Here is a 25,428-nt window from a genome sequence, read left to right as displayed (position 1 = left end):
TGAAGGAGCAAGGTGATATGGAGGGGGAACAGGGGAGTGAAGACAGTGGGAGAGATGTAGCAGTAAGAAGTAATGTGTGGCAGGCGAAGCGAAGATCAGGATGTCTTGCAAGTTCAAAGAAAGCCTAAACATAGGGGACTTCAGACCGCTTGTCAAGCCAGCGGCAATAACAGGTCTAGTTGTATTAATAGAATGATGCTATGATTAAGGATTCATTTTTGGGCCAGATCTCCTGGTCATCTAGTTTACATTGTGCCCAGGCTGTATTGTAATAGAAAACTAAACGTTTGGGCTGAAGGTCGATAAGTCCCACAGTTGTCACATTCTTAAGGAGACATCCCAATGGGGAGTCTTTAGGAGGGGCCAACTGAACATTGACCATGGCGATAATTAGGAGAAAGAAAAAGGGAAGGACTTTAGGGATGGTTATACATTGAAATACTGAGAGTTTGAGAGGGGTGTTCCCCACTAGGTGACCTTTGGGATGTTGATCAGACACTGGGCATCTCTGAATCTGAGTCAGACTGAAACCTAGGGTGTTGGCCAGAAAGTGGGCATCTCTGAGTTCTGATCCAGACTGAAACCTAGAGAGGAGCTTCTCCAAAGCCAGGCGGCCCTGGGTCTGGGTGAAGTCTGGGAGGGGGTGGATAGGAGGTGTCTCTCCAAGGCACCCCTCTGATAGTGGCAGACCTGGCACTGGGGTTTCCACAACCACAAAGCTGCCACTCTTTCCCGAGTATATGACCATTTCCAAAGTCCTAGAGTCTTACTGAGTTCTGAATGGTATTGAGGGCATCGAGAAGGATGTCCTGGGAATTGCACAGCAGAGAAGGGACCAGTCTCGAGACAGAGGCAGAAACATGAGTTCCCCGTACAGAGGTAGAGAAGTGACTCCCTGAGTGGCCACCAGTGTCAGAGTGGAAACTCATAGTGCAGGATGAGAAAGAATTCTTGACACAAAGATTAGGATAAAAAGAAGTAAAAAGTTGATTTTACTTTCCCCAAGAGAGAGGAAAGGACAGGACATGAAAGAAAAAAAAAGAGTGCTGGCCTCAAGGATAAGAGGTTCAGGGTTTTTATTAGGATAAAGAAGAAAAAAAAAAGAATAGTTATTGCTGCCAGCTGATAACAAGACAGCTGTGAAGCAGCTGCGTTTGTTTTTCCTTCTCTGGGAGCTGGCTTATCAGGGTCTTTGGGATGCGGTCTGGCGAATGGGGGAGGGAGCTGGCACCCCTGCTGTCTGCTTGGGAACTCTTCAAGTGCTGTTAAAACAAATTCTCAAAGACCACAATTAAGCCACAGGTTGTTAATCTTAAAGACAATGAGTTAAGCCACAGGTGATTAATCAAAGGGGCAGTTATGTGCTGTGATATTTCTCTCTTTTTCCTATTAGATAGTTTATTTTTCTTCATTAGATTGTTTATGAACAATGTTGTTCCTTCAGTGCGGTGTACAGACTGGGGAGAACATGGAGAAAGCACAAGTTTGAAAGACGAGCTCTTCAGTGCCTTTGGACATACCGAGTTTGAGGTGCCAACAGGGCACGTAGGTGGAAATGCGCAGGAGACAATTGGAAATGTGGGCCTGGGTGTCACAGACAAGTCCAGGCTTCTGCTTTACAGGTGAGTCACCTGCATGACGGAGCTGGCTGACGCCATCACACTGGATGAGAACAGAGGCGGTTTCCAAGGGAGCAATAAAAACTCAGGGGAACCAGGCAGGTATCTGAAGAAATCCTGATTTGGGGAATGGGGGAAGGAGCTAGGGCAACAGTAGAGAACAAGGAGAGCTCAGGAACCTGGGAAGTGGAGGAAGGAGTTTGAAGAAGAGGGTGGTGAGCAGGTTTGTGAAGGGGCTGAAAGGGTGAGGATGGAGGGGGACACTGGCCATCTCTGAGAGAACCCTTCCTGGACAGTGCTGAGGGTCAAAGCCAAACCACAAAGCATTCAAATGTAAGTGGGAGTAATTAATGCCACAGAGTGGTACATTTCAAAATGGTTACAATGGCAAATTTTATGTTATATTTTGCCACAAAAAAGTAAATGGGAGGACAATGCTAACATCATAAAAAATCCTGTTGTTCTCTACACTTTTCTCTCTGTTTGAAACATTATCATAATAAATTGCTTTGAAAAGTAAGTGAAAAAAGTAAGTGGTGAGTCAGAAATGGAAGGAGCCATACAGACTACTCTTGGGAGAAATTTGATGGCTAAGTGAAGGGGCAAAAGGATGGTGGCACACCTTGAAAGTGTCCCGGGAGAGAAAGAATTCATTTTTCTTTTGATGAGGCAAAAGAACATGTGTCTAGGTTGAGTGTGAGGATCCACAGGGAAAGCGAGAATGTAGATGGGGTGGCTGTGGGTTGGCCCCACATGTCCAAGCCCCTGGGACTGGGAATGTGACCTTACCTAGAAGGAAGGTCTTTGTAGATGTAATTAATTAAGGATCTTCAGATGAGATCATCTGTATTATCCAGGTGGGCCCTGATTCCAACGACAAGTGCCCCTGTGAGGGACAGAAGGGGAGAAGACACAGAGAGAACTTGAGAAGGCCATTTGGAGACAAGGATGGAAGTGACACAGACCAAAACCCCTGGCATCACCCAGAGTTGGAAGGGGTAAGGAAGGATTCTCCCCTGGAGTCTGTGGAGGGAGCGCGGCACAGCTGCCATCTTGATTTCAGACTCCTCCCCTCTGGAACTGTAAGAGAACACATTCTGTCATCTTAAGCCACCACATTTGTTGTGGTTCTTTGTCACAGCAACCCTAGGAAACTAATTGGGAGGGCAGGGCCTTGACCACAGTCTGAGGTCCTGCAGCTCCTAGGACTGTGTCTCAGGCTCCTCAGTCCTCCACATCCCACTGGGACCAAAACTAGATGCTCAGTTATTATGAATTTAATAACTTTGGACTCAAATTAGCAGGATAGGATTTCACTCAAAGAAATAATTTTGTCTTTATATTTTCCTTTTCTGTCCCCACTGGATTTTAGAAAATCAATGAAGATTTCAGTACCGATGTCTTTCTCCATCATTTAAGCCAAGACTGTGGAGCCCACATGGCCCCAGGGATTATGAGGGAGATCTTTCCTGGGAGCCACACCTCCTGCTCTTGCACCCAGGCCAAGTGACGAGAGGGTCTGTGACCCAGCTGGGCAGCAAGTGGCAAAGGAGAGAGCCGTCTCCAGGCCCCATCCTCGTGACTGCTGTGCGAACAAGCTGCTGATTTAGACTGTCCTTCTAAATTCCAGTGACAGAGAGGGCTGGCTCTCCTCAGAGGGTCGCAAGGGGTTGGCTCTCAGCAGCCAGGAGACAGGACCAACCAGGGGACCTCAGGGTAATGTGCCCTTGGGAATGGAGGCCCCCAGCTTTCCCCTGGCCCTGCTGGACTTCCTGAGTGGAGATTGGAGCTCGGGCAGAGACCCCCGCCTCCAGGACAGGTCTGAGGGTCTATTCTGAGGGAGTAGTTCTTGGTCTGGGGAGGGCTGATGTGGCCGCCCTCCCTTCTGTGCCCAGAAACAGTTTTTCCTTGGGGACTTTCAAAGCTTGAGGACTTCCAGGAGCTGTCCCCATCCTCCTGTGCTCCAGTGTCTGCCAGCCACAGGGATAATCACTGGGCAGAAGGGTCTTGGGAGAGACCGTGGCAGGGCAGGGCAGGGCCACACTCATCTGGCTCTGAGTCACCAGCACTGTCACTTCCTGGTGCCCCAGACCCAGCCACTCAAAGTCATGGTGTTGCCCTTCTCCTTGGTCTCCCCCAGCTAGTGAGGCTCCAAGTCCTTTGCTTCTTTCTTGCGTCACGTACCTCTGTCCTTCCTTCTCATGCCTGCTGGTCCAAGTGTCCTCATGTGGAACTTCTGTCTTTGTCTCTCCCGGACTGTCCACTCCTGCTCAGTTGCCAGGTCTCGGTGCTTGCCCACTGTGTGCAAGGCCACCCCCGACTCCCGGCCGCACTCAGAGCCTCGGTAGCCTGCCCCCGCCCCGCCCCGCCCCCCAGAGCGCCTGGTCCCTGGGCAAACCTCCGGCTCTGGCCGTACTGGGTTATTGTTTCCTCCCTGCCGCCTCATTCTTGCCTCCAGGCTCTTGCTCTTCCTGTTCCCTCCACCTGGAATGCTGACTCCAGGGATCTGCCATGTACTCCTTTCACACCCAGTCTCCCACTTTCTCCTTAAAGCCGTTTCCACTTCCATCGGGCGGCAGAGCCCGTTTCGCACGCAAGCTTCTTTCCTGCGCAGCGTTACCCTCTCCGGTGCTCAACCACCTTTCACCTGGGACAGTCCCTGCGTGCGTGTGCACTCCCTTTCTTTCTTCCTCACGTTTGCTCAGGAAAATATGCGATGTACTTATCATGTGCCAGGCCCTAGAATATAAAGATGAGTCATACCTAGTCCCTGCTTTCTAGAAGCTTCTGGGGGTGGTGTGTATGCTGGGTGCCTCCCACTGGCTCTTCCAGACCCATCCTCTGCCCTGCTCATGCCTTGGGTAAAAAGGCCCAAAGCCAAAACAAGCAAACCGGCCCCCATATAACCGACCAGACAGCTTGGGGCCTGGCAGTGCCGGGGCAGAGCTGGCAGGAGCAGGGCGGAGGCTGACCTGCGTGGCGCCATCCACGGCCCCATTGCCCTCGGCTTCTAGAGGGCACCGCCTGGGGAGCCCCAGCAGGAGAACAGAGATGGGGGTGGCAGAGGCTGGATTCCCCTGCCTCTTGCCGCGGGGTCGCCCTGTTGGCTGTGTCATGGGTCCTGTTAGTTCCCGCTCTGCTCTCTCTCTCTGGAGCCAGTGACCATGGGTTCCCTTTACCCTCAGGCTCACCGGCCCCACACTTTTGCAAACAGTGCCTTTACCAAAGTCCCCCACGTGTCCACCTGTGCCACTGCTTTCCTGCCTAGGCCCTGACTGGTGCCCTGTCCCAGCGAGAAGTTGGAGGACGTGCACAAAAGTGCTGCAGACAAGAGAGACTGCACACACCCTGTAGCTTGCACACAGCCAGAGGCCTGTGCACACAGTGGGCTTTTATGTCTGCAAAAGAAACTTTACTCTTTCTAATTGAACCCATATCCTACTCTGCTTCCCACGTGGAGCATTTCATCATTTCAGGATGACCAAAGTAATTAAAAGAAAATTTTTAAAGTCTGCTTTACTGAAGAGCTTCTGGCGAAGACCTTTGAATCTGTGCCCCTGAGGGCTGCAGGGCAGGACTCCAGCTGGGTAGTGTAAGCCTTGCTGTCCTGACGTGGGTGGCAGTTGCTAGAACAGGGACTGTTTCGTTTCATTAACAGAGTGAAGCATGCTGTCAGCAGGCGGCAGAGCCACGGGACAAGAGGCAGCAAACAGCCCATCCCAGCCACCATCAAGCTCTTTCTCCTCAGGGGGTCTCCAGGAGAAGGTGTTACTCAGACAAGGGGAGCCCCTGCAAGAGGAATTATGCTGAAGTCAAAATAAAGTGTTCTAAAAATTCAGCTGCCATAGAACTGCTCCGGAGCAGAGTTCACATCCAGAGGGGCTGTCGCGGACTCCACCCAAGAGGTTTAGTTTTTAAAGAGCCTAAAGGATTCCCAGCGTATCTCTGGGGTGAGCACGAGAGTCAGAGCCCACAGGATTAGACCATACGATGAATGCCTTAGCACCCTGCTTAACCAGCATTTAACAGAAATGAAAGATTGCTCCTCTGGAGCAGACGTGTCTAAGAGGCAAACCTTTCTTAAGCCCCATTAATGTACAACCTCAATCCACAACTGGATTCAATTACTGCGTTGAAAGAAAGGCATTTTCTCATAAAGCCGCTCTGTTTCCGTGCCTGGCCGCGAGCGGGCTCGGCCACGACAAAGACAAGCCTGTGTGTTGTTTTTGGTTGTTTGTCTTTTCAAGCTCTTCCCCTGGCACTGCCAGGCCCCAGGCTGTTTGGATCAGTTGTGCGGGAGCCAATTTACTTGTTTTGGCTTTCAGCCTTTCTGTTCAGCGCCGACAATAGACGAGCAAGCCGGTGACTTGCGTGGCCAGTGGTGCCGATGGGCTGCACAGCATGATTCAGTGGTCGCACCGTGACGAAGTGCCCTTAGGGGCAGTATTTGTGAGGAAAGTCAACATTCTGAGGCAGGGGCATGGGAGAAATCATAGGGGGCTGGCACACGTGGGTCTGTTCTCAAATATTAATAACAACATATGGAGCACTTACTATGTCTAGGCTCTCTTACATACATCAACTCATTTAATCCTCCCAACGATCCTCTGAAATGTTATTATTGTACCTACCCACTTTACAGATGGGGAAATTGAGGAACAGAAATGTGACACAATTTGTCCAAGGTTACACAATTAGTAAGTAGCTCAGGGCCCACACTTTTGATCACTACATTGTCAAAGAATGTGGTGCAAAAACTTTAAAACCAAGGTATTGGCATTTATTCAGCTCTTAAACATTTTTACAGTATTCTTAATTCATATTTTCCTTAACACACCTGAAAGACATACTTTCATTATTGTGTGTATGTGTTTGAAGTCACAAGACTGGAGAGACCCATTTGGTCCAGCCTGTCTTGGGGCAGACAAGACTATATATATTCTTATATGTAATATAAAATCATTATATTTTATATATATATATATAACATATATACTTTCCAGACAATATCCAGCCATGTAATGATGTTCTCATTTTATATACACATATATACACATACATATGTATATATATTCTAGGGTCTGGCACATAATAGTAATGACTAATGTGGAAAGCCAGTGGCTTTCATAAAAGATACTGTATAAAAGGAAGTTAAGAACCAGCTTGCTTGGCTGTCTGATCATCAGCCCAGGCTTCCTACATGAGCTTGGCCCTGTGATAGGAAAATCCAGGGTCCAGGCCTGCAATGAACATATGTATGGCCCAAGATCCACCCATCAGCTTAACTTACTGTGACAGTTATCAATTTGTTGCTTCTCAGCTCCAAATTCACCCTTCATTACTTGCTCTGAGAGAATGGACATGGCCCCTGTAAGCAGTTCTCCTTTGCTGCTAGTGTGGGTTAAGCTTTGTCGGGAGGGGCTGCTGGAGGGACATTGTGAGAGGAGGGGGCTTCTCTTCCCAGTGCCAGGGGCCTTACTTTGTCAGGCTCCAGCAGTGCACACAGCTTTCCCTGAAGCTTCAGGGGGCCAGCAGCATGTGATGCCTTCCCGTGGGCAGCTTCCTGGGCACCTCCTCAGGAGTGGCCTCTGCCAGAACCTCCTCAGGAGGCTTCGCAGTAGAGTGCCAGAAGGGGGATACCTCCCCTTCGATTACTTCCCTGGCACCCCCTTGGACAGCTTTGCAGTGGATGGCTTCCTCAGCACTCCAAAGAGAGGGTTTCTGGAATGTCTCAGCAGTGAGGCTCCTCGAGAACTTTTCCACCTTCCCAAGAGTTCCTGCCAGCCCCTCTCCCATGAGGTCTGGATTTCAGCCCTGGGAGAAGGGGGCCTCTTCCCCGAATGCTCTGTCTCAGCTCTAGGGAAGATAGCTGCTCTCTGCATCTGCCATTCCTGTATTCTTTAGAGCTCTTTTTGCCTTTTAGTAGCCAATCTCTCATTATTCCAATCCCCTGTTAATAATTCTTTATTGTTAACTTTCCTTGTAGAAATTACTGTGTGATTCCTGTCTCCTGTTCAGACTCTGATACATTCTCTATTTTTTCAATCCACCATTTTAAATAAGAATGTAGCCCCCTTTTTATGGACAAGCAAACAAGAATCCTGGAAACAATAGGAACAATATAAAAACACTTTCATTGTAAATTTACTAATAAATTGGAAGATTCTATATTCTCTTTCAACCCCTAGCTTTCTATCTGCCTGATTCTTACATAGTTATAAGTCTTATGCATAACTGAGTCTGTATCAGTTGGCGTTAGTTCACATAAGCAGTTCGATGGCCTGTAATCCACATGTAGCCACTGTGCATATAGTCCTTGCATTTTTCATCAGTTATGATAAGGTAATATTCCCTTTTCTTCATATACTAAAATTTGCTAAGCTAGTTCCTGATTATTGGATACTTGGGTTGGTTCACACTTTTCCGTATCATAAAAAGCACAGATTAAAATATCTTTGTTCAATTTGCATCAACCCCATTTAATTTTTCCTCCTTTCTTCCTTTCTCAGTTCTTTAACAGCTGGGCTCACTCATCTTCTCACCGACAGACAAGAGATTATTGGAAAAGGGGTGAGAAATCCAGGGAGAATGTCTGCATAAGAAAGAGGGTGGAGATTTTAACTGAGCTAAAGGCTTCAAGAAGCAGCAAGTCCCAACTCAGAAAGTATCTCCTGCCAGGAATAGAACCAGTCTCAGAGATGGAAGCGGGGGTGAGGGGATAATTGGTCGGGGTGGAGGAAATAAGAGTTGGGAAGCAAGGTCATTCCAGAGATCAAGATTGTCTTTTCTTGAGTCTCTCATATTATAACCTGTGACTAATGCATTAGTCATACTGAGCACGTGGAAACTACACAATATACACTAGAAAAACATTTTAGTTCTCAAGAATAGCCTCAAACTCAGACAATGCTTAAGTAATTGAGAGTGGGAAGTACATTGTGAGTACTGCTCTCTGACATTTTAAACCACCAATAACTCAATTGTTTCCTGAATTCCCAGAGAGTCAGGGAACATGAAAAAACTCTCTTTGTCACTCAACTAAGCAAATGTTAACCTCATACTTAAATTTGTTTTTCACATAAAAGGGCTCCTGGGATGATGCCCAGACAGAGCTTGAGCATAGCACCCCTCATATTGTTAATTTTCTAGTTCATACATAATGCTTATCTGAAAATTCTTTATTTCATGCTCATTCTTAAAAATAGTTTTTTTAAAAAAATTTATTTATTTATTTTTTTAAAGACTAGTCAAGTGCAGTAGTGAAGAGGGGGGTTAAGTAGTAGAACAAGGAGTTCAATCTGTAACTGACTGTGAACAATCAAGTGAGATAACTCACTACCTTAGGACCAGCCTTAAAAATAGTTTTACTGCACCTGCAATTCTCAGTTATTTTCTCTTATCACTTGGAAGATATTATTCCACAGTTTTCTGGTTTCTGTTGCTATATAAAGATGTGTGCTAATAATTTAATTGTTTCTTTGGAGATGATTTACCTTTTTCCTGCTTTTAGATCTTTTCGAGTTTAGCATTCTGCAATTTTGCAGTCTGGGTGTAGATTTTAAAAAATTTACCCTGCATGGTATGCGCTGTGCTTCCCGTATCTGTGGACTGATGTCTCTCATCAGTTCTGGAAATTCTCATTCATTATCTCTTTGAATATTGTCTTTTTTTTTACTTATTTATATTTTTTATTTCAATAGATTTAGCGGGTACAAGTGGTTTTTTGATACATGATGAATTGTATAGTGGTGAAATGAGGGCTTTTAGTGTACCCTTCACCCAAATAGTATACATTTTACTTGACAAGTTTTTTTTGATCCCTCATGCCCTTTCCACTGTCCCCCATTCTGAGTCTCCAAAGTCTAGTATACCCCTCTGTATGACCATGTGTACCCATTGCTCAGCTCCCATTTAAAGTGTGAACATTCAGTATTTGTTTTTCTCTTTCTGAGATACTTCACTTAGGATAATGGCTTCCAGTTTCATCCAAGTTGCAGCAAAAGATACTATTTCTTTCTTTTTTTTAAATATTGTCTTTTAGTCTATTCTTTCTAATCTTTTCTGGGACTCCTATTATGAGTATATTAAGCTTTCTCATTCTATCTTTAGTATCTTAACCCCTCTTTCATATTTTCTGTCTTCCTGTTTCTCTGTGCTATATTGCAGGTAACTTCTTCAGACATATTAAATAATTCCCTTTTCGATTGTCTTATTTACTGTTTAATCTGGTCATTGAGTTTTTCAAACTCCTGACCTCAAGCGATCCTCCCGTCTCAGCCTCCCAGAGCACTAGGATTATAGGTGTAGCCACTGTGCCCAGCCTGGTCATTGAGTTTTTAATTTCAACAATTATATTTTTTGTTTATAAATGTTTTTACTTGGCTCTTTTTCAAATCTCCCTGGTCATATTGCATAGTCTCTTGGTACTGCTACAACAAGTACCCATCTTGGATTTCTTTAAATATTCCATATACAATACTTTCCATTTGGCATTGATCATTCCAGTATCAGAGGCCCAGGAGTATAAATTTATTGTTTGCTATTCTTGCTTTCTCTTACATATGGTGGCTTATTCTCTTGCTATTTGGTGATTTTTTACTCTGAACTCATTTTTTGCTTGATTTGCGGGAGTCCTGAAGGCCTAATTGAAGTTGTTCACTCCAGAAGAGATTGTCATTTGCTTCCTCCAGGACTCAGAAGGCTGATTGAGCCTTCTTCAAGGGTCAGGGTCTAAAGCGGGAGATTTGACTTTGGCTTTTGCACTTTGCAGTGGGCCCAGGACTTAATGTTGGGTTTTGTCCCACACTTACTGCTTCCCGCTTGGATTTCAGCTCACAGCTCTTGCTTCTTTGTTTGGACTTTGGAGAGTCCTTTTGCCATCAGCAAGCCCAGCAGGGCATTAAAAACCGTGTTGTGTCCAGAATGTACTAGAATTGTGGCAGAAAGGCCTTCAGAAGATCATCTCTGCCATAATCGTGGGAATGGATGTCATGTGCTTATAATATCCAAAGCATATGGACAAAGCAGCAAGATATGCCTGGGCAGAAGTAGACATAGCCCACACTTCAAAGTTTTAGGAAAGATAAAACAAAGATATAGGAAACAATTAGAGAACATTTCAAAGCTCTCTATCTCCCTCTATATATATGTATATCTAAATACATTTATGTATAATGAAAAAGTTAGAGATGGGTAAAGAGCTGATACCGACAGTAAGTACAAGATGTTAAGGGACTGAAGCTGATATTCAGGGTGACGTAAGCAGCATTAATGGAGACAGTGACAGGGAGTGAGTAAGGGCTCATCTCTGAGTCTCTGTTTATAAAAAGGGCCTCGCCTCACTGTTAATTTATCCCTCTGGCTTCATAATTATAGGACTAAGCTAGTAATTTCTTATACGAATATCCCTTTGAGAGTCCCCCATAATTTCCTTATTTACAGAATGGTGCTCATTAGAGTCCTCTTAGTCTTATCAGGTGGCTTTTATATGTGGACAAGGAATGGACTGTGTTATTTACTCCTTTGATGATCATCATAGTTAAGGGTGCTGGATCAAACAACAGCGTCGCAAAGAGATGCACCGTATTTCCCACTTTTGCATGCAAAGTTAATGTTTTTCCCTTTCAATATCCACTTACTGAGGTGGGTTTGAGAATACTGGTTTCTGTTCTTTAACACTAAAATCACTGCAGATGTGACCACCTTTCCCTGTCTGACTCAGCCTCCATCTGGACCTGTGGCATTCTACTGAACTTTGTAGTTTTCTCTATTCTTCCAAACAAAACTATCTGAAACAGGGTCTACTTCTGGGTTGTAAATTAGTTGTAGAAAATTTGGGCTCTGAACAAACACCACATTTGAAAGAGTATGTCTTTTCTTTTATTGGCTTTTGCTCTAAAAAGCAAAGGCTGAAAAACAGCTGTTAGCTGTTTATACAGTGTTTTTTATTTAAGCGTTAGACAATAGCTGTTTTCTTCTCCACTTACAATGGCACATTTTTTCTCAGGCCATTTAAGTCCTCTGTCCATGTGGCCACGAGTATTGGTATGTGCCCTCCTCCCTCTCCCTAGGTTTCTGGAGGAGACTAAGGGTTTTTCTTTTTCTTGTGGTTGTTTTTTTTTTTTTTTTTTTCCTTCCTTTCTTCAGTTTCTGTTTTTGGTCCTGAAGTCAGATTTTGGTCTCTCAGAATAGATGGCTAAGTTTGTTTGGTCCCAGGTCAGAACCCTGCAGATAACCTTTGTGGGTCAACTCGACACAGGTATTCATACAAAACACTCAGGAGGAAGTTGCTATAGGTGCAAAGTGTTGATGGTTGTGGCTGGATGACATGAGCAGGGTTAGATATGGACTTGGTTATTGCCATCTATTCTCGAGCCCTGAACATTGATGGTTTGCTTCCTTTATTTGGATTTCAGAAGATAATTCTTACCAGTCCCCACTTTCTTGGGCATGCTCTGAGAACACTGCCGTTCATCATTACCCTCATGGAATGATGGTAAAGCAAGATCAGTAGGGCTTAGGGAAGTCTTGAAGATGAGTGAAAAACACTCCCTACGCTGCAGAAGGAACCAGCCAAAATGTTTTCCTGCACCCTCGTGCCATGTGTTACCACAGCAATTCCTACTACATAAGACAACGGTAACAACATCAAGTTGGTATTTCAGGTTTTCCTGGGATGTTCGTTGTCTACAACCTGCCTCTTTTTAATCAATTTATCTTCTTTTAGTTGGTCAACTTGTATTGATTTATACATGGGGGAATGGTCTAGCCTACAACTTTTGGGAAGGACAGCTTCTTATACCTTGACAGGAAGAGACAATTGCTGGGTATATCTCCCTGAGATCTCAGATATTCAAATCCTGCCTAAGGAACATTGAGCCCCTTCATTTATTCATTCATCACATCATGGGCCAGGCCATCTCTAAACCAATTTTTAGAACTTGGGAATTTTTATAAGGTGACATCTGAGAATCACTGTAAACTTGCTGAAATAAAGATCTACCTAAATAAAAGACAAACTTTGTACCCTTCACAGGTACCCTAGGTATTTGTAAATCTATAGTGATAATGTCACCTCCAATTCCCTAATAATCCCTAGAAGATACTCTTCAATCTTATTCGTTGTCACACATGACTAAACAAATTTTGCTCTTAATAAAGGAACAACACATTTTGATTGTTTCTTTTAGAATAATTGGTCCAAACTAGATGATTAGAAAAATAGTTCCCACGTATGTAACTTGAAACAGTAGGTTTGCATGACACTATTTCAAAAACAAGTTTTGTGGTTAAAATAATACCTCCCTTTGGGAGATAAGAGTTTTGGCATATTAAAGATTCCAAGAAGTCCTGTGACAAAGAAACATTGTGGAAGTCTGTTTTTGTGGGACATTTATTAACCTCTCTCAGTACAGCCATTGGGAAAACAGGTCCTGAAATATGTCTTGAAGTTGATGCTGTCAGCATCCTCAGGTACATGCTGCTTGGCAGCCTTGGAGCCACGGGGGATCCTGGTTTCAGCCACCCCACTCTACTGCTGATGTCTCTCCACTGGTCCTTACCAACTCCCTGTGTTTATGGGGCACGGCTCAAATCAGGAGCCATTGCCCAATAATGGGGCTGGTCAGGGTCCCAACACTTCCTTACAGCCTTGAGCTAAGAGGGGAGAGGTGCTGACAGTGGAGGAAAAAAGCTGCCTCTTCTCCATGGTTGTCCTCGCCTGCCCTCTTGCCTACCAAGAGCTGCTTCTCTTTTGTGGTGCATTTGCTTTCATTATTAATAACTGTGTGGTTCATTTGCCATCTTGTTCTAGTGGTGGACCAGTGGGGGTGGGCAGAGACACAACTGGTGTGACGAAGAATGCTGAACCACAGCTATTCTTCTAGAAAAGGGCAGGCATTCCCAAAACATCCCTAGCATGGAACATTAAGTCCAAGTTGAAATGGATATGACAACCACGAGGAAACATGTATGACTTTGCAAAGGTAGACAGTGACTTGGACGGCTGCACTGCACCAGAAACATGACAGCTTCCTGAGCATGGAAACATCCATCTCAGTCCAGAGCCCAGAAACTTTTGTAAAACAGTGTGTCAAGGTTCTGCCCACTCCCCTACTGGGTATCTGTGTGTGTGTGAAGAGACAAGGAGGAAGAAGAGGGAGCAGGCATGTTCTGGCCAGTCATTTTCTTGAACAGGGACTGTGTATTGTTGCCAGCAGGACTTCTCAAATGAAGGTGTCTTAGCGCAGGCTGCTATAACAAAACACTATAGACAGGGTGCCTTATAAACAACAGAAATTTATTTTTCACAGTTCTGGAGGCTGGGAAGTCCAAGATCAAGATGCCAGGAGGGTCAGTGTCTGGTTGGGGCCCTCTTTCTCATAGATGGCCAAATTTTCACTGTAACCTCTCAAGATGGAAGGGGCAAGGGGTCTCTCTGGGGCCTCTTTTATAGGCACTGATCCCATTCATGAGTGCTCTGTCCTCATGACCTAATCACCTCCCAAAGGCCCTAATACCATTACCTTGAGGATTAGGATTTCAATATATGAATTTGAGGGGGACACCAATGTTTAGGCCATAGCAGAGGCTAACTTCCATTTATCAATGAAATCATACTGGGTATGTGTCGCTCTTGCCATGCATTCCACGGATTGCATGTGGTGTTGGGCAACAGATTTATTTGGCCACATTTATGCCTATAACCACTATAAGTGCACACTCTTCCCAAGGAGAGGAAAAAAAGCTGGAAACTGGTTGCATAACAATCATTAGTTTTATAGCTGAATAAGTTATGAATAATAGTGCTTTCAGCTATTTCATTACCAATCTGCCCCCAGGAGCAAGATGAAGCTGATAAAATATTTATGGGCTAGTAAATTTTTTCTACTAATTTGCAAGGCTATAATAAAACCCATGAACTTGATGGCCTTCAGGAAACATAACAAGAACTAGGAATGTAGAGTAATTTGGAGCTAGAAAGCCTCTTAAACCTCTACAGGAAATGACTCCCAGAAAGCAGATGAATCACAGTATTTTAAACAGAAAACAATGATGTTAAGTTTGTATTTAACCAGTTACAGACTGAGAAAAAAATTTCCAGAAGGAAATTGTGGAAATTTCCTGCTTTCAATTATTCTTGCCTTAAAAAATAAAATTAACTCAAGTATATAAAGAACAATATTCAAATAAAAACAATTACCGGAACACAGTGTATCTGGTAATGTAATATTAACTTCCAGTACTGTCATTCTTACAGTACAGACAGTCACATTGTGCCCTCTTGTGGCAAAAATGTTTTTACAGTTAGAAGACACGCCCTAGTGTATTTTATTAAATAACTAATCAGATTTCTTTTGGGGAAGTTTGTACAAGTGAAAAGATAGTTTGCAGAAGGTGGTTGGTAGAGTCATTGCTCCTGTCATCTTTACAAAGGGGAGCAGTAGGCAAAAGAAATCCTGATATTTTAACACATGCGAAGAAATATCCATCACAGAACGCTGTTTTTTAATTTTCTGTTTAATGTTAAACTTACTCATTTTTTTTTTTTTTTGGAGACAGAGTCTCACTGTGTTGCCCGGGCTAGACTGAGTGCCGTGGCGTCATCCTAGCTCACAGCAACCTCAAACTCCTGGGCTCAAACAATCCTAGTGCCTCAGCCTCCCGAGTAGCTGGGACTACAGGTATGCGCCACCATGCCCGGCTGATTTTTTTTTTTCCTATGTATTTTTAGTTGTCCAATTAATTTCTTTCTATTTTTAGTAGAGACGGGGTCTCACTCTTGCTCAGGCTGGTTTCGAACTCCTGAGCTCAAACAATCCGCCCGCCTCGGCCTCCCAGAGAGCTAGGATTACAGGCGTGAGCCACCGCGCCCGGCCGAACTTACTCATTTTTAACATTTTATTATTAGTTATCCACGTCCATAAATAATAGTAATCGCTATCATTAGTGAATCAGGCAGTTTATATATATATTATCTCATTTAATCTCAAAACTAGGAGGTTATATCAGGAAACTGAGGATCAGAGATACTAAGTAACTGCTCTAGTCCCAACTATAATAGTAAATGGAAGAGCTGGGATTTGAATTGAATTTCCCCTGATTCCAAAAGCCACTTTCCATTCTGCCAAGCTGACCCTTTAGCCAAATATTTCTTGAGTATTGAATACATGTGAGACACTGCAGCTGGGTGCCCTGGAACTCACAACGTGTAAGAGACTCCCCATCCTTCAGGAACTTAGGACCTACATAGGGAAATAAAAACACGCATTGAAAAGAAACCACAATACAAGGCAGTATACAGGGAATATCCATGTAGAACTATTATTTTCTATTTTCTTTCACATAGAACTACTTTTTTAAACAAACAAAGGATCTGTATAGTCATGTACAATTTTTTCCCATCAATGCAGAAAAGCTAGATACTTTCTTTGATTGTTCTATTAGGTTATTAACACATTAACTGCCATGTGAGTTGTATTTAACTCACGCTAGTTTTGAGCCCAGGGCCTTGTGAAGCATATGAAGACTCAATTCTCTGAAACAAATTCAATAAGTATGTCTTGAGTCACATACAACTCAAGTGGTGTGCAGTGTAAAAATTGATTCTAGCACCATATGAGTTGCATATAACTCATGCACAGAAAATGATAAAAAAAATAACTAATTTTTCATCAAATTAGAAAGGATTGCTTTGTTTTTGAAGTTTTTATTCTGTTTTCATAATAAAGCACCATGGCCCCAGGGGAAATTTTTTTTCAAGTGTGACAGTCAATGTGCTAAGTATGAAATGTCTGATTTCCTTAAGTACTAAATTTGACAGTTGGTATCTCTGACATTTCACTTTGACACTTCTTATTTTATTTTTATTATGAAGGTATAACCTCATTCTTTCAAACGCATGATTTGGCTTGTGATTATCTTTCAAAATTTTTTCGAGCTATTTTTGCGAAACCATGGATAAGTAAAAAATTGGTGTTATTTTCGAATATGAGTTCCGTTGTGGAACCAATGCTGTGCAGACAACTGGAAATATCAATGAAGTGTTTGGGAAGGATGTGGCTAATGAACGTACAGTACGTTGATAATTTGAGAAGTTCTGACGATTTTAACCTTGAAAACGAGCCATGTGGGTGACCCGAGACCAAGGTGGATAATGATGAGCTGAAAGCTGTAGTGGAAGTGAATCCATCTCAACCTACACGTGAATTAGCGGCAAGGTTTGATGTTACTACTGCAACAATATTGGACCATTTGAAACAAATCAGCGAGGTAAAGAAGCTGGATAGATGGGTTCTGCGTGAATTAAACTAGCCTCAGAAGAGGAATCATCTGGAAACTTGCCTTTCTTTGCTGTCACAACATACAGGTGAATCATTTCTGGACCATATTGTTATATGTGATGAAAAATGGATTCTTCTTGACAATCGCAAGTGTTCAGCACAATGGTTGGATAAAAATGAAGTGACGAAACACAGTCCAAAACCAAATATTCATCAAAAAAAGCTACTAGTATCTGTTTGGTGGTCCAGCACTGGTATCACCCACTACAGCTTCATGAAATCTGGTCAATCGATTACAGTGGATGTCTACTGCAACCAATTGGATGAAATGATGAGGATATCTGTGATTAAACAGCTGAGATTAGTCAATAGAGACAGGCCAATCCTCTTGCAAGACAGCACTCAGCCACATGTCACACAAATAATGCTGCTCAAACTACAGAAACTGGACTTGGAAACTCTCTGTCATCCATCGTATTCACCAGAACTTGCACCAACTGGCTACCACTTCTTCCAGGTTTTGGACCACTTCTTGCAAGGAAAAATATTCAATTCTCAACAAGCTGTGGAAAACGCCTTTTGGGATTTCATTGCCACTCCCTCTGTAGGCTTCTTCAACTGCTGGCATAAACAAGCTACCATTAAGATGGTGAAACTGTGTCGATAATTTAGGTGCATACTTTGATTAATTGTACTGCTTCTTGTTTCAGATATAATCAACTACACTTTTTATTCAAAATCTGACATTTCAGATTCAATGACCTAGGACCTATGGCTTGCTTCTAAGCAGTCGAATATGGCAAAGCTGATGGGATGTACATGACTATATTACATCAGTGCCCCTCTTGCTAAGGTCTCTTTTTCTTTGACTTTGAGCAAGCAAGTGATCATATTGGGGAGCCCCACGTGGCAAGGATCTGTGGGCAGCATCTAAGAGCTGAGGGCAATAGATTGATGTCCTCAGTCCTACAACCACAAGAATCTGAGTTCAGCCAATAACTGCCCCTAGTTGATCTTGGATGAGACCACAGCCTGGCTGACACCTTGACTGAAGTCTTGAGATCCTTCACAGAGGACCCACGAGCCCATGCCTGGACTCTTGACCCATGGAGATTGTGAGATAATAAATGTGTGCAGTTTTATGCCACTAAGTTGGCAGTAATAATGTTACTTAGTGATAGATAACTAGTGCAATTATCTTTTAAAGTTTTATAATTTTAACTCTTACATTTAGGTCTTTGATACATTTCAAGTTAATTTTTATAGATGGCGTAAGGTATGGATCAAGGTTCTCTTTCTTTCTACCCTCCTCCATTTTTTTTTTCCTTTTTGGCATATGGCTATCCAATTGTTCCAGCACCAGTGTTAAAAATATTCTTTTGCCCGTTGAATTGCCTTGGGATCTTTGTCAAAAGACAACTGACAGTACATATGTGTCTATTTCTGGACTTTCTGTTCAATTGGTCTATATGTCTACCTTTATGCCAACACATACTGTTTTAGTTATTGTAACTTTATAATCCTATAATAATTCTTGAAGTCAGATAGTATAAGTCCTCCAACTTTCTCTTTTTTTCCATAGATTTTTGACTATTCTAGGTGCTTTGCATTTCCATGTAAATTTTAGAATGCAAGTTCAGCACAATGTGAGAACATCCCTCTCTTCTTCTCTGTTGCCCAGGCCAAGAGCCATAGCCTCCTGACTTTAGCTTCCTCAGCCCTGAGTCACCTGTCCCCAGTGTCTCACAATTTCAATGGACACATAACAAGCTCTCTGAAAGGTTTCCTTTAAGCTCCTCTCTGGACTTACGGTGAGAAGTTGCCATCATCCTTCCCAGGGTAGCAGCTGCTCTCACCCGGGAACTGTTCCCACAAGCCCACTCCCAGTGGAGTTCCTGAGAGAGTCACTAGACTGTCTTTTCTTTTCAGCGTGAGTTGTGTTCTTAGTCACTTGCATTGAACATCTTCACCTGGATCTGTCTCAAAATTTGTTTTGTGTCCAATATTTATTATATCTCGTTGTTTCACTCAAAATTCCCAATTTAATGTTTCGTTATACATTTAAATTTATTTATTTATTTTAGAGACAGGGTCTTGCTCTGTCTTCTATGAAGTGGCACAATCATAGCTCACTGCAGCCTCAAACTCCTGGGTTCAGGCCATCCTCCTGCCTCAGCCTCCAGAGTAGCTGGGACTACAGGCATGCACTACCACACCTGGCTAATTTTTAAATTTTTTGTATAGATGTGGTCTTGCTATGTTGCCCAGCTGGTCTCCAATTTCTGGCCTCAAGTGATCTTCCTGCCTCCCAAAGTGCTTGGATTACAAGCATGAGCCACCATGCCTGGTCCACATTTAAATTTAAATCTTACATATTTAAATAATTTCATCTAGGATTTTTAATTGCTTTGTAGAGGGAGGGATGTCGAGGGAATGGAGTCTGCAATACTACCAGAAACAGAAGTTGGTAATTATTTTCTTCCCCATTATTGCTGCTATTTTCTTCTCGTTTCCATTGTGGCTATAGATGAATTGTATGGGATGTACAAATTGTTCCTCTGCAGTGCGATCTCATAACAGAACACAGAGTTATCCTATTTGTGGGGGAAGAAGAAATAGAGCAATACTTCACCTTTTGAATATACTGGGAAAAAGAAAAGTGCTCAGAACCTGGTAAAACCTGAAAATTTCCAAGTCCTTTTCAACACCTAAATGTCTCTCTGGTGAGCACTAAGCCTACCTCCCAGCTGGGGAGTGTTATGTAGCAGCATTTAAATGGAAGATGAACAGTCTCAACCACATGCTGGTTCTGAGGCAGTTACTGCAGAATGACTATATAAATCCAAGTGAGTGCTTGTAAAACACAATTACACACCCACACTGTGGACTGAAAGCATGTAGGCAGGCAATAAGCACATGGCTTCTCAGGGTTAATAGTATGGCTATAAAAGAAATACAGGATCTCCTTTGCTTTTTTTTTTAAATAAAATAAAGGCCAATATTTATGCACAAATGTCTTTCTAGTTTGGGATGCATTTTTTCTTAAAATAAATTAATACATAATTGATGCAGTATATATGCATGTGTGCCTTCGTTTGGGTCAACATTTTTTTTATAACCCGGTAGTACAAACCCAAGGGAAAACTTTTTGAACTGGTAATTTGCTTGAGTTTCAAAACCTGCTGATGAGGATAATAATTAAAATAGGAGAAAAAGAAAGGCAGTATATGATAAAGGTGGCATTTGAGTCAGTGGAGACAAGATGGGTTAGTCAGTGCGTGGTGTTGGACAATTGCCAGTCATTTGGAAGAATGTATCCTTACCTTACTTACTCTTTACACCAATAAAAATTTCAGGTGAAGTTTTATAAGTAAAACAAAAACACAAACAAACCTGAAAGCACCAGAAAAAGCATGTATTTATGTATGTTTGTGTATATATGTGTGTTTGTGTGTGTGCACACATATTACCTCTACATTCATGATAAAAATTTTGTAGCACCCGAGGGTGTAAAGTAAAAAATAAATGTTCCCTTCCTCACCTGATCCCATGTTCTATTCCCCAGGAGAAACCAATTTGTCAGTTTCTTGTGTATCCTTCCAGAGATAATCTGTGTATATTTAAGCGTATTTATACATACCTTTTATTAAAAGATGTTTCTGTTAGATAGGAAAGATCATTCTAGTCACTTTTCCACAAAACATCTTGAACATCTTTCCATTTGGTACATATTTTTATACCTACTCATTATTAGTATTCCATTGTATAGATAGATGTTCCACTATTTAACCACTTTTCCTAAATTGCTTTTCTCATTAGGCAATGTTTTTGAAGTCTTCCCATATAGATCTACCTCATTTTTCCTTATTGCATAGTATTCCACTGTAAGAATATACCACAATTTATTAATCAATTGACAGGTTGTTTCCAGTTTTTCTCTATTAAAAACAATACAATTTCTAGGCTGGACACAGTGACTCATGCCTACAACTCCAGCACTTTGGGAGGGCAAGGTGGGAAGATCGTTTGAGGCCAGGAGTTACAGACCAACCTAGGCAACATAGTGAGACTCCATCTCTACCAAAAAAAAAAAAAAAATTAAAAATTATCTGGGCATGGTGGCATGCACCTGTAGTCCCAGCTACTCAGGAGACTGAGGTGTGAGGATCACTTGAGCCCAGGAGTTGGAGGCTGCAGTGAGGTATGATCATGCCACTGCACACGAGCCTGGGAGAAAGAGTGAGAGAGTTTCTCTAAGATAGCAGTTCTTATATGTTCAAAAAATCACCTTGGTTGTTGTGTCGAGGATAGACTTAGGGTCAGAGGGAAAGAACAAAATCAGGGAGACTAGTTGGGAGGCCATTGCAATAGTCCAGGTAAGTGATTAAGTGGCTTGTCCTAGAGAGTGGTGGCGAGGGCGGTGGTGACAAGTGGTTGGAATGGAGTGCATTTTGGAGGTAAAGGTATCATGATTTGGTGATGATTAGATATAGAATGTGAGCAGAAAAGAAGTGTCAAAAAAGATTCCAAAGTTTGGGCCTAAACAAACAAGAGAATGAAGATGCCAGTTACCAAGATGCTGTGGGATGAGTGGCTTTGGGGAGAAGATCAGTATCACAAAGTCCGTTTGGGACGTACTGAAGTTGAGTGCCCATCAGACTTCCCAGTTAGATGTCAACAAATTGGAATTCAGGGAAAAGCTTGGGGCTGGAGATACCAATTGGGAGTCATTGGTGTAAGTGGATGGTCTTCATAAGAATGGTGTTTAAACTGATGAGACTAATGAGAGAGTGAAGAGAGAGAACAGGTCCACAGATTCTCAGAGCACTCCAATATTTACAGACCAGATAGAGGGAAAAGATGCAGCAAAAGACACTGAGAAGGAGCAGCCAGTGAGGCAGGAGGACACCAGGGCAGTGTGGAGTTTCCAGGAAAAGGAAGTGATCTATTATAATTTGTTAAATGCTGCTTGCAGGTCAAATAAGAAAAAGGCATACAACTGACTGCAGAAATTGGCAAAGTGGAGCTCACTGATGTGGACAAAAGCCTGAGGGGAGTGGGCTCAAGAGAGGATGGGAGGAGAAGAATTGGAGACAGTGATTTTAATTACAACTCTTTGGGGAAGTTTTGCTTTAAAGGAGAGTGGGGGGAAAAGGAGACAGTAGCTTAAGGCGATGTGGAATCAAGTGAGGATACAGACATCAAAATATCACGACATTCTTGTATGCTGCTGGGAGATCCCAAGTGGATGGGTGAGGGGAATGCGGGGAAGAAAGGAGCTAACTGCATGCTTGAGAACTGACATCCTCGAGCAGGTAAGAGGAGATGGGGACTCAGTGCACAGGTTGCAGTACTAGCCTTAGGAGCACAGAGTTTGTCCTTCATAGCAGTGGGAAAACAGTGCACAGGCATCAATGCAGCAGAGTGGTTAGATGTGGTGCTGGGAGTGTGCAGAAGTTCTCTACTAATTGCTTCTATGTTCTTGTTGCAATAAGAAGTTACCATGAGCTGAGACTAAGGGGCTGGTTGATTGAAGACAATTATGCCTGTGACAGAAGACAGATGGTCAAAGTTGTGCCATGAAAGATAACTGAATTAACAAGTAAAGACCATCATGCCTCCTTGCAAGGCAGCCTGATGAGCCATCTTAGCAAACCAAGGAAGTATGAGGCCAAGCTGGGGTAGAGGGGGAGAGCCCCTACTGAGCAACTCACTTACCTTTTGTGGCAGTGCATTCATTCAACAAACACTGGCTAAGAGCCCGCAGTAGGCTAAGAGGGTGAGATGTGATTGTGGACAAGATAGGCCACTTCCTCTTGGAGTGTATAAACTATGGACGTATATTTTTCTGTAAGAATAAATCTCATTTTTATAATTGAAGTAATTGAGGGGAAAGCAATATTCTCAAGTATCTGGAGGGAGTAGGTGGAAGGAAGGAAGGTTTAGAGAACTGAAGAATGAATTTGCAGGGGATGGGAGGCATAATTCTTACGATTTGGAATAGACACAAACATTCCTCCTTAGGCTCAACTCTCCTTTTCCTTAAGTTATGCAGAGCTCACTGCTATGTGCTCTGCTACCAAGTGACTGTGCAGACTTTGACAAGTCCCTTAATGTGCAAAGTGCATCCTGGAGGAGGTGCTCTCTGAGGCCCCCGCCCACAGTGCCATGATTCTGCCATGGGAACTGTTTTTCCATTATGAGCAAAAACTGAAGAAGTTGGTTTTTCAACTTGCTGTAAAGAAAATCCATTCCAAATATTGACTGTTTTTATAAACCTCTTAAGTCATTCTGTCCCTTTCTTCTTTTATGGTTCCAAGTAAATCCAAGAAGGTCATCATTAAATAAACCCCAATTGTAAAAGACATGCTAACACTTAGTACAGTTGGCCGCCTCTGCTCTTTAGCTGGCAGTAATAAAACAATGGATCCCAGCAGAATTCCATCCCAAATCATATTCAGCAAGTATTGTTTTGGCTCCTTTCTTTCATTATTGCAAACAGAATCACACTGAGCTCACACACTTTCAAAATGACTATTTGTTTCCCCATACTACAGAAAGTTATATGGAATTTTCTATACAAGAGCTGCTGTTGTTTTCCCAGGGCACATTTATATCTCAAAGCTATGTTACCTAATGCTTGCTGCATGCTGTGATTTCCATTTGCTTCTTTTAATGACCTTACTTGATGAATTTTTTAAAAATACAGTTTTTAGTGTAACTTTTTTCCACCTTTTTTCCCCCATCTTTACACAATTGATTATTTCTTTATTCCACTGCAAACAAAGCAGTACTTAGCAATAATTAATTCTAGGCAACCACATCAAAGAAGCCATATTACCATCTCCCCTTAAGGGCTTATTACTAAATAGTTGGTAAAGGCATAATAATGTTTTTGTGTTATTGTTCTGGCTTTACAGATGTTTTTATTTTCCCACATACCCTTGTGTGGTTCAATTATATTTATCACAGTGCTGACAATTAAGTGATTCTAAGTTCCTTCTGCTATTGGATGGAATTGGTATATGATTGTACAACTGTTCTACAGGATGTCCCAAAAGTCACCATACATAGGGAAAATGGAAAATTGTAGCTAAATGTTAAATTGTAGCTAAAATATTCATTACAAAATTTTTCCTTATATGGAGACTACAAAGGAAAAATTTTGTAAAATTTTGTAATGAATATTTTATAAATAAAGGTACATTTAGCTACAATTTCCCATTTTCCCTGTATATGGTGACTTTTGGGACACCCAGTATATTTTGCAAGCTAGGATAAATCGTCAAATGCTTTTCTTCATGATCTTAGGGTCCATCTATCCTTAAAACTTATAAGTTTTTCATGTATCTTTGTATGAATTAGGATCCTATGTTGCAAATAACTCGAGATAGCTTAAACAATAAAGAAAAATATTGGTTTATGCAACAGAAAATCCAGAGGTAGTTGAACTCAGGTAATGCCTGATCCAGCAAAAAAAAAAATGTCTTGTAGGAGAAAAATATTATAGAGAGTATCAGAACATTCATTAATAAAAATATTAGGTTAGGTTTTGAGATTTTATGATTTTTTTTATATTTGTCAGCTGCTGAGGGTGGGCATGTGTCCACATTTGTGCATTTTAATTGGTTTCAGGTTCTGTGTGTGCCTCCGCTTTCATGTTACGATCTTCTAAAAATATTTTTAACATTTTTTTTAAATTTTTTTATTTTATTTTATTTTTTTTAGCCACATCACTGTAGATCATGTTATTTTTTTTTAAATTGGCAAATAAAGCTGCATATATTTATCATGTATAACATGTTGTTTTGAGATATGTACACATTGTAGAATGGCTAAATTGAGCTAATTAACATATGCATTACTTCTATATGTATTTGTCAGCTTTTTAAAATTTGTAATACATTATAATTTCTTTTCTTATTCTAAATAACCTTGTATTTGTAATTTTTAATCTTCTAAAATGGTCCCCTAAATTGTGTAAATCTTAAGTCTCACAATACCTGGATCTGTCCCTGCTAAAGAGAGGGTAAGAAGGTTGCTTCCAGAGGGAAGTATTTTATGAAAATAAGGGAGCAAAGACATCTAATGGCAAAAACAAGACCACTAAAATTTTAAACCTGTTCTCAACTTTCTTTGCTTTGAATTCTGCCTATATGACTGTGATAAATGTTTTTATTGACAATGAAACAATTTAAAGGCAGGGATTATGTGTTAAACTTCTCTGGTTGTGATATGCAAAGTAACCTGTATGGAAATACATGCTAATTTAGCAATACTTCTTTCCAGTACTGTGATTCCAAATAGATCATACAGTCGTCCCTGGTATATGAGGGAGGATTGGTTTCAGGACCACTCCTCCAGTATACCAACATCCGCACATACTCCAGTCCCACAGTCGGCCCTGCAGAACCCCCCTTCCCATACAAATACTCAGCCCTCAGTATACGCAGATTTTGCATCCCCCAATACTGTATTTTCAATCTGCATTTGGTTAGAAACAAATCCACATATAAGTGGACCTGTGC

At 42.1% G+C, this 25,428-nt stretch overlaps 1 long non-coding RNA gene across 1 annotated transcript; it reads left to right on the top strand.

Moving 5' to 3' along the window:
* Nucleotides 1-1,465: 1,465 nt before the first annotated feature.
* LOC105815917 lies at nucleotides 1,466-3,442 on the top strand. Its single transcript, XR_001137767.1, has 3 exons — nucleotides 1,466-1,622; nucleotides 2,477-2,617; nucleotides 2,992-3,442. It is a non-coding gene; the product is annotated as an uncharacterized LOC105815917 (long non-coding RNA).
* Nucleotides 3,443-25,428: the final 21,986 nt, after the last annotated feature.

The sequence above is a fragment of the Propithecus coquereli genome, unplaced genomic scaffold (genome assembly GCF_000956105.1).
Source record: "Propithecus coquereli isolate 6110/MARCELLA unplaced genomic scaffold, Pcoq_1.0 Scaffold35, whole genome shotgun sequence".
Classification (NCBI taxonomy): domain Eukaryota; kingdom Metazoa; phylum Chordata; class Mammalia; order Primates; family Indriidae; genus Propithecus; species Propithecus coquereli.
The sequence above is the reverse complement of the archived record's forward strand: the minus strand, read 5'-3'. Positions and strand labels throughout refer to the sequence as shown.